Source organism: Cygnus olor, chromosome 1, assembly GCF_009769625.2.
Source record: "Cygnus olor isolate bCygOlo1 chromosome 1, bCygOlo1.pri.v2, whole genome shotgun sequence".
Lineage (NCBI taxonomy): Eukaryota > Metazoa > Chordata > Aves > Anseriformes > Anatidae > Cygnus > Cygnus olor.
The window spans coordinates 81,766,309-81,781,998 of NC_049169.1; the positions used below are offsets into that span (position 1 = coordinate 81,766,309).

At 36.6% G+C, this 15,690-nt stretch overlaps 1 protein-coding gene across 5 annotated transcripts in view; it reads right to left on the reverse strand.

Annotated features, from left to right (window-relative positions):
- ROBO1 (roundabout guidance receptor 1) overlaps positions 1-15,690 on the reverse strand; it is a 701,438-nt gene that overhangs the window by 281,776 nt on the left and 403,972 nt on the right. The window lies entirely within an intron of this gene.

The following is a 15,690-nucleotide window of genomic DNA, read 5'->3' on the forward strand; positions in this document are numbered from 1 at the left end:
CACGGATGTAGAAATACATGGAATGCCCAAGTGTTTCTTACAGTTCTTGTGTCGGGAAAACCAGAGCTACTTTTTATATTAAATATTTTTAACCACCTTGACCACGCATTACCCAATCTGAAATTCTGAGCCAACATAAGACAAAAGCACTGGGGATGAAAGAAGAGTTACAAGCAAAAAAGATACTCTTTTAGAAAGACACTCAAGTTCAGCCTAATTCAAACTGTGAGCTCAGAGCAGCCTGGAAATACTATGATAATTTGGACAGACATACAATACAGGATAATATGACAACAAACTGGGTACCCAAGAACTCTGAATTAGAGATAGGGTGCAACCTAAACTTTTGTAGGTTTAAATCTCAATTGACTCAATTAAATCTCAATTGACCCAATTTTAAATTACTATTTTCCTTATTTCTTTCTTTATATTTAACTTTGCCATGTATAAAATTAGTCTCACAACTTTTGTGATGAGCCACTCCCTCATACAACTCCACTACCCTCAAACAAGCAACTTCTGATCTTTCTCCAAAGGTAACAATGCCTAGACAGGGATAAAGAGCCTTATTTTGTTTATACCATTACTTATTTCTTACATACCTCACAAGGAAAGACAGAAACAATCCCACAATCGATGGGATTGAGTACACCCTCAGCAAGTTTGCAGATGACACTAAGCTATGTGGTGCAATTGATAACAAAGAAGGAGATGCCATTCAAAGGGACCTGGACAGGCTGGAGAAGTGGGCCCATGTGAACCTAACGAGGTTCAAGAAGTCCAAGTACAAGATGCTGCACCTGGGTCAGGGCAACCCCAGACACGAACACGGACTGGGAGAAGAACTCATTGAGGGCAGCTATGCAGAGAAGGACTTGGAGGTTCTGGCGGACAAAAAGGCTCACGAGCCAGCAGTGCATGCTTGCAGCCCAGAAGTCCAGCTGCATCCTGGGCTGCATCACCAGAGGGGTGGCCAGCAGGGAAAGGGAGGTGATTGTGCCCCTCTGCTCTGCCCTTGTGAGGCCCCACCTGGAATACTGCATCCAAGTCTGGAGCCGCCAGCACAAGAAAGATGTGGATCTGTTAAAGCAAGTCCAGAGAAGTGCCACAAAGATGATCAGAGGGCTGGAGCACCTCTCCTATGAAGAAAGGCTCAGAGAGCTGGGGATGTGCAGCCTGCGGAAGAGAAGGCTCCCAGGAGACCTCACTGAAGCCTTTCAGTACTTAAAGGGGGCTTATAAAAAGGATGGAGAGGGATTCTTTAATTGGGTAGATAACGATAGGACAAGGGGGAATGGTCTTAAAATAAAAGAGGATAGATTTAAACTAGACATTAGGAGGAAATTCTTCACTGAGAGGGTAGTGAGGCACTGGAACAGGTTGCCCAGAGAAGCTGTGGATGCCCCATCCCTGGAGGTGTTCAAGGCCAGGCTGGATGGGGCCTTGGCCAACCTGATCTAGTGGGAGGCATCCCTGCCTATGGCAGGCAGGTTGGATTTATATGATCTTTAAGGTCCCTTCCAACCCAAACCATTCTATGATTCTATGAAACAAAAGGCTAGAAAGCCCAAACCAACTGTACATCACTCTGGAAATGTAAAAATCCCAAGTTCAAAGTAAAATGTGTATAAAGATAGTTAAGAATTCTTTCAAAAGCCCAAGTTTGTGTATGTGATAGTACGTGTCTAAGGTTTGTATTTTCACAGATCCTACCAGCCAGCTAGTACACAATACAGTTTTAAGCCTTTCTGTTGTTTCCATCAGCCAGGCCCACATCACAAATAAATGAAATACCATTTTCAGATATATTGTATGCATACCTTCCATACTGACGGTCAAGTCACTTTACACTAACTGAAAGTACCATACAGAATAAAAGTTCGAAGACTGACCTCTAAATTTTCTTGAAAACAGACTCAAGATTCTTGAGGGGGCAAAGTCCTTAGGTAAGGTCAAGTTCTCAGAAAACTCCAGGAACGCTCATATACTTTTGAGACTTGATTGGTAACATCAGAGGAATTAAAATGATGGAAATGTCAATTATTTTATATATATATTTAATCTGGTGTTTATAAAGCAGCCTGTCTCTAGGAAAATTCTTAAAATTGCTTGAAGTGGAAAGGGACAAAGTTATGATTAGTTGACTGGCACATAGTAAGCATTAACCACAGATTTAGTGACAACTGCCTGAGGGATATAATGGCCTTGACAACTAAGTTATAATCTTCCCACATATCTATACATTTTTATTTTTATTTTAAAGTCTCTTTCATTTTAGCCTAGTTATTTAAGCTGCATTTGTGCTTTATTGAGAATAAACAGCTTCGATTATCAATGCCAATCTTACAGTGGGCACCAATCATGTAATTTTCCTGTCAAAAATCCATCCTGAAGGGATATTTGGTTAAAAAAAATAAAAAAATAGAACACCTATTATACACTAGATCTGCAATTAGATATACAAAGCTGCTTCTCCTCCCAACCCCCAAAAGATGACATCACTGTGTTATAGGAACTAACCAACTTGTGTTCCATGCTTTCGTTCTAACTCAAATCTTCCATAAAAACTCAACAGGATGCGACCAATTAAAGTACGCCATACTAATTATTTCACGATGCTACTTAAAAGAACAGTTATATGAAATCATGTTTCCAGTTTCTTGGACTGTGCCACAATTATTTTTACAAGAATTTGAGCACTGAAATAAACAGACATGAAGGTTCAAAGAAAGATAGCATTAGATGAATGCTAAATTTGCAGTGGCAAGAATTGTGTTTCTTCTTGCCTTAAAACTTCGTGTTGGTATAATATATGAAGCATTGAAAATAGAATGGAATATGCATTTAAATAGGAAAGCTGCTATAATGGGTACAAATACTGCTGACCTCCTGGGGGGAGAGGAAGAAGAAGGTCCTGTTCATTTTCAATTTCACAAATACAGCATTTAACGCATATTTTTAGAACACTAGATCTCTAGTCCATTCTTTTATTGAAGAGCTTAATATTTTAACGTAAGAACTAAGTTACTGTCGTAATTGATATACAAGATATTAATAAAACACTAACAAACAAAACTACAGCTTTCAAAAATCAGTGTTAGGTGGTTCCTGCAAATAATTATTCTTCAAAAGAACACGAGTGATCCATTTTTACCAGTAGTATTTCCACTACTTTTAACTTAATTTTTCAGAAAGTGGTGGAATTTTTCTGTGGTTTTGTTTATACTGATTAGAAAGACACTCGGTATCTCTGTTGCTCTAACAGTTAGAAATCTTTCTCTAATTCTCAAGTTAAACACAGCCATGAGTAGTACATACCTAACCCTTCCTGCACTTGAGTTGCCCTTGAATTCAGATTCACTGACACACTTACAGATTGCAAGTTTTTCCTTTTTTAACCACCCTCCTGGATTTCGTGTTCTTGTAGCTGTTAGAAATCAACAAACTAATCTCCTCTGATTTTCTTCTCGTAAGATTTGCTCACCATTTCCCTGTCTTAGGTTCCAGTTTGAGTTCATCTTTTCTGAACACAGAAAACTCAAACCAGACACGGGTAAGAAGCAGACTTAAAATACTATTGCAAGAGCACACAATGACACAGTGAGACATCATGTTACACAGGATAAATATCTAAATGAATCAAAGAATTTTCTATGAAGTAGCTTTCCTGCGTAGAGCCATTTAACTAACATAACCAATTGGGTTTACTTGTTCTCATAGACGGCAGATAATTTTCAAGGAAAAAAAATGGGACAAATCAGATTCTCAGAGAGAGTGAAAAAGACGCTTTAACTTCTGTTAATAAAGAACTCCATTTGTCTCTTATTTTTAGAGTATTTTTTCTCTTTGTATCCTAGTCCGGCCCTAATAGAACATCCAATTTCCTGAGCTTTGCAGCCTGCAAGAGTAGTGCATTTTAAAAAGCAAGTATTTTGAAACTTCCTTTACAGATGTTGCAGCCATAACCAAAGGCATGGAATAACTAATGAAGTAATGCTGTGCTTGTTTCTTCAGATTTCCCCCAAACTGTCAACTAAGAGAAATTTTACTTTTGAATTCTGCTTTGGCAGAAAGCACTAGAGCCAAGACTACATTAAATTGGTATTTCTGAAACACTAGAATTTGAGAATAGAGTTGCATCACTTTGGACTTGCAAAGTAGTTCTTTGTACAGTTATGAAGAGTTTTATTTACAACAGCTGTTGATTTCTAACAACTGAGTACTCAACTTCTGGTTCAGGATAAAAAAATATATTCTTTTTACTTAAATCCTGCCATAACTTTGCACAGTCATAACTGTGCACACCTTCATAAATTCTTTAAAATGATGTCACCTTTATAACCAAAAATTGCAGACAGCAGAGGTGTTACATTCCTATAAGTGAGCTGATATCTGTACCCTAAGGAGAAAAATGAATAGCTGAAACATGATTAACGCCCACCCAGGACTACAGGTTTATGGAAATACATTTTAAGACGTGTTCAATGCTTCCAAATATTAAGCTGGGAATAGGTCCAGTTCTTTCCAATAATTCAGATATCATAAAAAGAGATAAGCAAGGCACTCAGTTTGGATCAGTAGAACCTGAAATTCCCCTACATGTTCCCCATGAAGACAAGCATCTATGTTTTCTTCTAAACACACGCTGGAAAACAGGAGGGCACAAGAAAAGCACTAGACGCTATCACCCCACCTATGAAACTATTGTGATATTCCCTAAAAAGAGGGTTGTTTTGTTGTTTTTATTATTTTACTACTTCTTTCTCCGGTTTACACCATTATGTCAAGAAATACTTTTGTGTCTCTCCTTTAAGTGGCATTGGAGTTTCTGTTCCTAGTAACAGACAAAAATGATAAATTAATCTTTCATTATTTCTGGTACTGAGGTATATTTCTGGATAAAACAAGTTGCACTTTAAATACAAAGTGTTTATAAAATCTTAAAAGAAATTGTGGGTCATGCCTTTTAAACTTAGCTGCAGGCACCCATGAAACATTTTTCCACTTAGAAAGATAACCTTGAAGTATCTTATGTTGCTAAGACATCATGGATTACATCACATTTCTGTCCTGGTTACAACACTATCAGGAGATGTCAGAAACTAGTAGTTTACTGTATGTGTACAGTCAAAAAAATCTAGACTAACCACAGACAGCCTCGAGTTTTAAGCTGTCTGCCTCTTTCCCCAAAAAAAGAGATTAAAAAATACCTCACATCCAGACTGATCTGATACCTGTCTCTTGTACTACGAGATGTAACCCACGTATAGCCACATTCAATTTACACAATACTTTTGTATTAGTCAACTGAGTAGAAGCTAACTGAAGTATTATAGCAATATAGCAATAAACTAAATAAACAAGGGAGAAAAACAAGAACAATATATTACATTGGCTTAAATTGTTTGCTTCTGTTCCTTATTCTACAGCATATCCAGACATAAATGACTAGGTCAAAAAAAACTAAGTTTTTAGGCAAAAAGACTTCTACAAAGATGATGGCATCTCATAGATATTTAAATATTCTATCTGGTATGAATTAAAAAAATATTGGCAGGTACTGCATTGCATAGATACTAACAACAGCTTTGTTTTAGTCCATAAAATTACATTTCTCAGGAAATACTATGAGAGACTGGCTCTCTGAAGTGATCACTTTTAAAGTGATCTGTTACAGGCAACTGTAAGAGTCATTCTTTAGTTTCTTAATCCAAAATTAAATGCAACTCTTTAAAATTGCTTTTGGACAGACTGTTTATTTTCAACAGACATAGCTTTACAGTGAACCCTCATTACACAAATACATGTTACTGGTTTGTCCAGCAGTTAGCATGTATAAGTCCTAACCTGGTTATTCATTAAGTGTGGCTAGAATATAAATTTAAAATAATAACATTTATATTGAGCTATGTAAGAGGCTGACATTTGCATAAAACACTGGGAACATCACCTACTGCCTGAGGATAAAAAGTGTTTGGTTTTATTTTTCTTTCCCTCAGCTCTGCTCTCCAGAAAGATATGTATCTCATCTGATTTTAGTGGATACTGAAGTACTGTGAGATGGCAGTATCTAGAGCGCTGGCTTCTGAAACCAAACCTCATTCAATAAAAATTACAGTATCCCCCACCAAACTGGTAAATTCAGAACAGTATTTCCCCTGAAAGATTAATGAAATTACAGGAGTATCTTTTATTAATATTGCAAATTAACTATGACACAGTGAGTAATCACACTACGTTTCAAAAACGAATACTGAGGTAATGAAGCCTACTCCATTAATTATTTTTTCTTTGGAATGGTTGCAGTAATGTTGGGAGATATTTCCTGCACTGGGATAATACAGAGAACAAGAGCTCAACAGCAAGACAGAGCCACAAACAGATCTGAAGGCAAGCTCGTCTTTGGAAGTTGGGATGTGACGATCTTGAAGCCACAAGCTGCTTGGAGATGGTCACAGTAAACTGAAGGATGCATAAAGCAATGAGGTCAGGCAGGTGCAGAGGGAACTCAGAGAAGACTGACATTGCTAGAGCAATGGCCAAGGAACAGCAGTCAAGGGTGTCAAACCAAATACAGACTATCCTCCTGGATCATCATACTCGTCATTCATGAACAGATACACCTAAGCATACCTTTCCTTTGGGTTGTTCTTTTTAAAAAAACATTTAGTCATGAAAACCAATGTTACGCATTCTATGCATGTATTTCAGAGGGATTGCCTACACACTATTTTGGACTTAAACCCACTTCTTACCATGCTTAAGAATACTGACTTCTACTTCATTTCCAACTCCAGATTCAGTGTGAGACTCAATCTGATCTTGAACAACTGCATGTTCAAACATTTAAAAGATGTTGAGGGAGGAGAAAAAGGATCTGCATTTCCTCGGGACTGTAGGGAAGCCAAAGAAACAGCAAATAGAGCCTAGGGTTTTCTCTTCTCAAGCAGCACGCCTCAACTCTGAGGCAACAGAAGCACAGTACTGTGACAGCCAACAGCATTCCTAGGCTTTTGCTTGTGATAGTTTTGCTACATCTCACGGAAATAAAGTTAAATACATTTTGAAAACAAGAATAAGTGGAAAGGAGAAATACAAGGATGTGAAACACCTCACCAAATTCCTACTTTAAGATGATTCTGAATGTGTTTATCTGCAAGGGTGAATGAAATATCACAACTGCCCTCAGGAATCTAAATGTTAGGTATTTTTTGGAGGGTTACATCAGCTCAGGAATAAGTTTGAAGTTAATACTCTAATTATTTAGTTAATGCTAATAATTTAGAGAATATTAACAATAGAATAAAGAGTCATTATAAAGTAGCTAAGTTACCTTACTTCTGTTGTTGGTATTTCAATGTGTTAAACATTTGGATTGAAACAAGTCTATTTCACTCCATTTAAAACAATCCAACTTTTTGTACAATGTTGAGTTTGGAAAATTACAGAAAGGCCAGACATTTCCAATTACAAGTTGTTACAATAATACATTACTGTCATGTTTTACTTGCATAAGGAGGAAAGAGTGGAAATTTAAATCCAAATGAAACAACTACTTACAATGAGTTGTTTAGAAGTACATTAAACGTACAGATCAATATAAATTATTTTATTTTTAAGCATAAATGGGAAAATAATTATACAAATCAAATTTAATAAACTCATACTTAAAAACTGTCTATCCATATCCTCTTTCCAAAACACACTTTATTCAAACGGAAAGCTAAGTAAATTAGTATTAAGTGTGAAAGGTAGCATGCTTGCAGTGGAAAGCAGTAAATATCTCCTCCTACAAAGAGAAGAAAAAGGACTGGTGATCCCGCAGGCTTCGAATGAAGCGTGTGCTGAGCTGGAAGGAACGCTGCTCAGGGAACCAGAACGTGCGGCCGGACAACGAAGCCTCAGTGAGCGATGATTCTGGTTGGAACAATCAACTGGAACTAATCCAGTATTTTCAAAAACACCTGGGATATATTTTTACCTTCCCATATAAATGTGAATCAGTCACATACTCTACAAAACATATCTCCAACTATTTGTTTATCAGAAAGCCATGAGTTACTTGGCACAGCAATCAACATGACATCACTGTTTGATGACCTAAAAATCTCTTTCTATTGCTTTTCACTAATATAAAGTTATGTCAAAACACCAAGCATTACCTTTCCCCAAAAATAAACTTCCACCTTTTGTTACCAATAAAACTGTCTTTTTCTGAGTGATGGAGTAATGTACTCCCTTTGACATGAAGGTGACAAAATTTTACATTCCTCAGATAAGAAAAACCATTGGCTTTAAATTTGAAGCCAAAGAAACCTTAAACTGAAGAGCAGCGCACTCTTCTTCTATAATTGTTCTGACTTCTTTGCATAAAGCATACCTTAATAATTCTAACATTACATCCTACCGTAGATGAACTGCATTACACAGAAAACTGTGTCCCAGGACATCCTTAAATGTACAGTGGTATCGGACCCAAAAACTATCACTCAGACTTTTTCTTCCCTGAGATGAAGAACTAACGGTACCATTACTGTCTGTATTCTGAGTTCCCATTTCAGAGCATGGCTGCTGAACACACAGTGAAAAATTATGAGAAATTTCCATTATCTCTGCTACTCCTATACCTTCCCAATTGGATTTTAATTCTGGTTGTAGTGAAAATGGCATTGGCAACTTGTAAACAACCATGCTGAAAACTTTGGTATCATTCAACAGCCGCTGCAGAGATTCCCAAAAACAGGGCCTGGAAAAATTCCATTCCTCAGGCTTGCGTACTTACTCTTACATAAACTTTCAGTTAGCAATGTTTCCTATTTTTGCGTGTGCACGTTTCTATGTTAAAACACAACAGTATCTGTGAATGAAGAGAAAACTCAAAGGAAATAGTTTCAAAACAAATGTAAGTTTCAAAGTACTCACTGTAGACACTAACTTTGGTTTTCAAGCACGAAAACTGTATTTAATATCTGTCTATACAAAATTAACCGGAGAAAAAATATGAAATGCATACTCTTACAGGTTATGGATAAAAGAAATGGTGAAAATATTAGACTGTTTTCCCGAATAGTGGCTTCTTCAGAAAATCTGTAGCTAATAGCCTAAGCGTTCAGCAGCTTGACATGTATTTAAACATCTAAAACAAAGCTTTTGAGATATCCTATATGATAGGCACACTCAAGGCAGATATTTAAATAGCACCAGTCTTAGGTGAGTTATTAACTTCTTCAAGAAAATTTACTGAATCACAGTTTTAAGCATAATTGTCTGGAGTAATTTATACTTTCAGAAAACAAAATATTTGAAATGGCCTTTTAAAGGATTAGTAACAAATCCCTAGAGGAATGCAGCCCACCTCAATCAGTTTTCAACCTTAAAAGCAAATTCTGACATAACCAGAACATGAATGAAGGTAATGTTTATAGCTTCCATGGTATGCTAAAATGTTAGAATTTTACAGATAAATAAAAATGTTGTTGACTGAGCCTACTGAAGCTTACAGTGGAATGAAAAAAAGATTAAAGAAGAGCAGTAGGTCATGGTTGTTGAGGATGAGATTTAAGGAGTGAAGAACATTTTAACAGTATGAGAAAACATTAGAAAAATATAGTTATTTGATCAAAAGAAAGAAGACAGGAGTAGTATTTTATTCTGCATATTTTTAAAACCTAGTTTAATAACTAGCCTGTGAATTACTATTAATAGGGTTCTGATAAAGCGATTAGAGTGCTGATGGAGACGCATCAAGATTTAGATACGGAAAACGGCAAAAGGAATGAGGGGGAAGAGGTAAGAGAAAGCCAGTGTTACATAACCGTGGTGCTTTGAGTGGAAAGCAACAGAGATGAATGCAAGAAGTAAATGAGGGAATACAAAAATCTCAGAACTCTGCAGAGCTGTGCAAGAAAGGCACAAGAACCTCTAACATAAAAGACAACAGCCAGCAAAAATGATGAGAGGAACAGAGCTGTATGATTCAAGATTATAATGCATTATACAACACAACTACAGGCCAGCAGGAAGAGGCTCATGTGATATATAAATGTCAATTATGAAGAAGCCTCAAAATGATTAAGGAGAATAACTATTTGAAAATAAAGGAAAGGAATTGTTGTTATTACTTCTATCAGCAGCCACTATATGACAGCGGGGTTCAAGCAGTAAAGAAAAATAGGTTATGTCAGGAACTAATAAACAGTAGAACAGCATGACCAAGAATACCATCCAACTTTATCAATTGACCTAAAAAAAAAAAAAAAAAAACACAGATTACTTCTCTGCACAATGCTTCTTTCACAATTTAATGATAGGCAAGTGGAAAAAAACAGCAACCTATAAAAACATGGCAGCTAGGTTCAAATAACCTGCTGCTACACCAAGTAGTCTCCTTTAGCAAAGGAAATCTATTTTTGTATCTTCAAGACTAAGATTGATTGAATATGATATTATTAGAGTTTTCCTTCCAAAAAAATTAAACTGCATTTGACAAGTATGTAGAAATGCTGAGGGGAAAAAAGCTACCTATATTCATAACAAAACAAATTTCATCAAGTACAAATACGTCACCTTCTATTGCTCAGGGCTATGGTAATGCATCCAATCATGCACTGAATCTGCCTGTTTGCTAAGAATGCATGTTCCTCTCAGATTTATTACACAGGGACTAGGTTTAATTACCACCTTCATCCCATCTCCTTTCCTCCTCCCATGACAACACCATGCAGAACTTGTTCAATTCCTCCTGAGAGGCAAAAGTAGGCCAGGGCCTTTACTGCCACCCCAAAACTCGAACCTCACTAGAAACTTATACTGTTGCTAACACTGCATAACATGTTACAGCAAAGGTAGGCTATCAGCCATGACTTGAGTGGTGGATTCAAAGAACTACTGGTTATATACATTTTCATCCTTGCAAAGGACTATCCCACATTTTAGGCAAGCTTTTCTTGCAATAGGGTTTTCAAGGCTAAGCTCCCTTTCTGTATCAAAAAGACAAGTACAGCATATTTTCTAAACTCTAAAAGGCAACCAGGATACAGACTTTTCCACTTTATGTAAACAGCTATTTGAAACAAAACCCCTGAACCTAAATTAAGCCCTCCTGAATAGCCTGAAAGCCTTCACTGGGACTAATTAGTCAGAACCACTAGGCCTTGAGGCTCACAGCTGCTCACTAGTACCCTGTGCAAAGGCTGAGAATTAAATGCATGGTTAGGGGGTTAAATTGATTAACGGGTATCAGTTGTCCCTTCTCCACAGGGCGAGCACTAATCTCCTTCTTTTTATTCTTTAATATGACATTATATGACTAATTAGTAGGCATTATGGCACAGGTACCAGTTTAAAAGTCACTTGTCTGACAATTAATCTGTCCTTATTTTAAATTACTACTTTAAATAAACATGAAATTCTCCCTCAGTGTTTTGATTAAAAGCAAAAGCTAAGTAGTGCTAAAAGATATATTACAAAAGAATTGGTATTTTCTTGAGAGATTATACAGCAATTGTCAGTCCTCTGTGCTTTATTTTGAAATTTTTCTTTTAATTTGTTCTGTAATTGTGAGCAATTTGTCGTATTTATAAATAATGGCATTTGTAAATAATAAACACCACGCTGTAATAGCTACATTATATAGAGAAGTAAGTTATAAATAGCGTTGGATCTGTCCTGTGTTACTTGATTATTTTATTTTCCATAAGAGCAGTAGTAAACAGTCAACTTTCAAGTCTGTTTAGGAAAGAAACACTGGGGAAAAACTAGAAAGTCTTTATTTGCGTCAACTGCTTCAATATTAACATAGCACATCATCATCAGAAAACATTACCTATCAAAAGAGCAAATGACTTAATTCATCAAATTTGAAAATGATAATCTAATGGAAAATAAAAAATGGCATATAAGATTTTGAGGCAGAACAAAAACATCCAGAATATTTCACTCCAAATCCTATAGTTTATCATTGGCCTCACAGAAAGCTCAAAGTTCTCAGCAAAGACCATGCCACTCAACTTTTGACTTACTCGGTTCTTTGGGCAATGTGGTGAGAACTGGCCACTCCAGCTCCTCTCTTGACTTACACCTAAGTGAAACCACCATAGGTAAACACCAACTGCTTGGCCTTCACAGTAAAATCGAGACTTTCTGTTAGGTACACATAACCCCTACACTGCAGCAGAAAAACAAAATGATTCAATATAGGATGTTAAAAACACAAAGTGACCTGGAATTAGCCTGCTTGGTGTGGAACTGCCTAACCAAACCAAAGCCGATCCCTTATTTCTTCATACCTTGACTAATTAACTATTACTAAAGTGGCATCTCCATCCACACCAGTGGGCAACGAGCAGTCCACAGATCTGTGCTCAAGTCAGGTGTCTTCAGGTTGCTTTACATTCTTTCTGTCAAAAGCTCACAAGAATATTTTTTTCTGGTAAGAATCTGAGAAAGGTGTTATGGAGGCCCATTCGTATCAGCAATTAGGGAAGTAGTCACACATGACAGAAGACCTGGGATTAAGCCTCTGCTTCAAGGGCTATTTATCAATTTAATGTAAAACAGTTGGAACACAGATTTTAGAAGTGACTGTGACATGTCTGTGAAACCCAACAGGGTAGGTCTGAGATGGTCAGCTCTGTAACATGCGATCAGACAGAATACCCTGAAGAACACACTAAGGGTATTAGGCATGAACGATGACAGAATGGGAACTGGCAACATTTAGGCTTCCTTGTGGCAGATACTTATCCACCCTTTCAAAGAAACTCTTAATAGTCTGGTCTACTAACATCTGTGTATCACTTTTTAAATAGTGATAAATAATGGAGAACTAAACCAGAAACCTGAAAGCATAAGGCAGGTGCTGAATTTAGTCAAAATGATCAAAATATTTTTCCCTCTATCTTAAATGGAGGTTACATGGTGGCTTTCGAGCCATGTAGTCACTGTAATGACACTACAAAGATATAGAGAAGGCTTTTCAGAATATCCAGAAACTGCAAGTCCCAGCAGAAACATTTGAGATGACAACATATTCACAAAACTTCTTAACAGTAAATGTGGTTTGATTTTTCCTTTAATATTGGTATTTAATTATCAGTAAAAATCAAACAACTAGTTGTAATCTGTGCAATCAAACTATTCTTACAAGCCAACGTTATGATTTCAAAAAATGCTTCATTAGATAGTTTTATTTCCCGTTCAGAAATATAGCATATGTAACAAGCTTTCCCAAAACACCAAGATACTATACCATTCTTAAAAACAAAAATATGGTGGGTTTTGATTAAAATAGCTAATGAATTAGCAACAATTTTACGGAAGTGTACTCAATACAGACTTCCACATAAAAGACCGAAGAGTCTAAGCCAAAGCTGAAAACTTATTATATTTAAGTTAGCGTACATAACTTTAAGAATTAAAGTTATTTGCCTTTCTCCTGTTTAAAAGAGGACTGTTTTTCATTTAGTTGCTGTATTTGTCTTGTTAATACTATATGGTCAATTAAAAACTAAAAAAAACTTCAGTGTTTGTACATGCAATTCTCTAGAAAGTCATCTGTTAACTGACGAAGAAAGGCATTGCGGACTAGGTTAAAGCTTAGCTACGGAAGCTTTTACCTTGTATTATTTACCTCAATAGAGACCAACATTTTTACAAATGCTTAGCTACTAAAAGCATCTGAGTGGTGAAGAATTTATTGCTTAGAGATAAATCGATAGTACAGAATATAACGTCAAAGTGATCAGAACAGAGACAAGAGCGGGTTTCAACTGAGCAAAAAAAAAAAAATCTAAAAGACTCACATGCAAGACCAGAGCACTGTGAAACTAGAAAAAAAAAAAAGCCACACAGCATTTATTTAAAAGTTTTTTTTCTTTTAATGATCCCCTACTTCCAATTGCCTAATACTGACAATATTTAAGCAAGATCAGCAACCAGAAACTGAGATATGAAGTATAGCTTTCTGTTCTTCATTTACCAAGATCTCTTTTTCCCTTGACCCTGATCACAAATCAGCTTATAACTATTTGCAATTTCACCTTCAAAAAACAAACAAACAAAAACACTTAGAATTGCAGTTCCTTAGCTTGATTTAATTATGCTCCTTAACTAGATTACTTTCTTCCAGGAGAAGTCACAGAAGTTTGGTGAACAAACATATCATGAATATCTCTCACATCCCCACAAATACAGTTCTAAGGAAGACAAACTGAACCATTGTTCTGAAGTACAACAGATCCCCAAAATGCATTTCATCCTAATTTAAAGTAAATGTCCTTAACAATTAAGTGCAAACGGAATAGTCAGAGAGAGAAAAATTGCAGAGTCATCTAGGTTGGAAAAGACCTCTAAGATCAAGTCCAACTGTTCATCTAGCACTGCCAAGGCTACCACTAAAACATACACCTAAGCACCACATCCATGTGTCTTTTGAATACCTTCAGGGATAGTACCTGGTATTCTGGATGGTATTCAGGTTGATACCTTCCTACCCTCAAGCAGAACAACACTCCCAACCAACTTGGTGTTGTCTGAAAATTTACTGAGGGTGCACTCGATCCCCTTGTCTAGATCACTGATACAAAAAGAACTGACCCCAGTACTAAGCACTAGGGGACACCACTTGTGACTGGCCTCCAACTGGATTTAACTCCATACACCACAACCCTTTGGGCCTGGCCACCCAGCCTGTTTTTACCCAGCAAAGCATATGTCTGTCCAATTCTTGAGCAGTTTCTCCAGAAGAATGCTGTTGGAAATGGTGTCTAGAGCTTTATAGTAAAGTCTATGTAGAGAACATCCATACCTTTTCCCTCATCCACTAAGCACATCATCTTCTCATAGAAGGAGATCAGTTTAGTCATGTAAACTTGCACAATCAAGCCATAGTAAAGAATGTTCTGACCTTGAAAAAAGCATTTCTTGGTACATTTCAATAGGAAAAATCCCCATTTTCCTGTTAATGCTGTCATAAAGGCCTGAATGAATTACTGAAAATTGTTACTTTTATGCTGAAAGCTCTCACTGTGACAACAATGAATTATCAGGGGAAGGGAAGTATAAAGACAAATAACGTTAAAGGGGCCATCTCCATGAAACACAGCTGTGAAGCAAGTGCCTAAAGCCTTCATGCTTATTAGTACTGCTCATTGTGGTCTCTACCTATTCTCCTTCACTAACGTATTATATCCCCTGCCCCCCAATGAAAGAATCCCATCCTTACGAATATCTCATTCTACAGTATGCTGGCTTAATCACTGGTGAAAGAAAGTCTTCAGAGGTAGACAATATTGTAGTGGTAAATACTGTAATGCTTCCAATACAGTTAAGACAGGACGCTATCAGAGAAAACCTAAAGGATCTGATGTTTCCAAGTTGGAGAAAGGAATCTACTCCTAAGAATTATTTCACTGATGTGAAGAAAAAAATTAAGTAAATTCCAGCAACTGAAAATAGGAATCATTAAAACATTTGAAGTAACTTATATCCCTTCTGAACTGAAGGATTTGGGTAGAAACTTCCTTAAAAAAATACCCCAATGTGACCGTACATGTTCATCAGATACTATATTCTGAGTCAAATATTAACCCATATGCCTTAAGAATTATAAGATAAACATTCTTAAATAAAAACAACAACAACAACAAAATAAGTTAGTTAAAACAGTAAAAACTGGATTACCCATTTCCT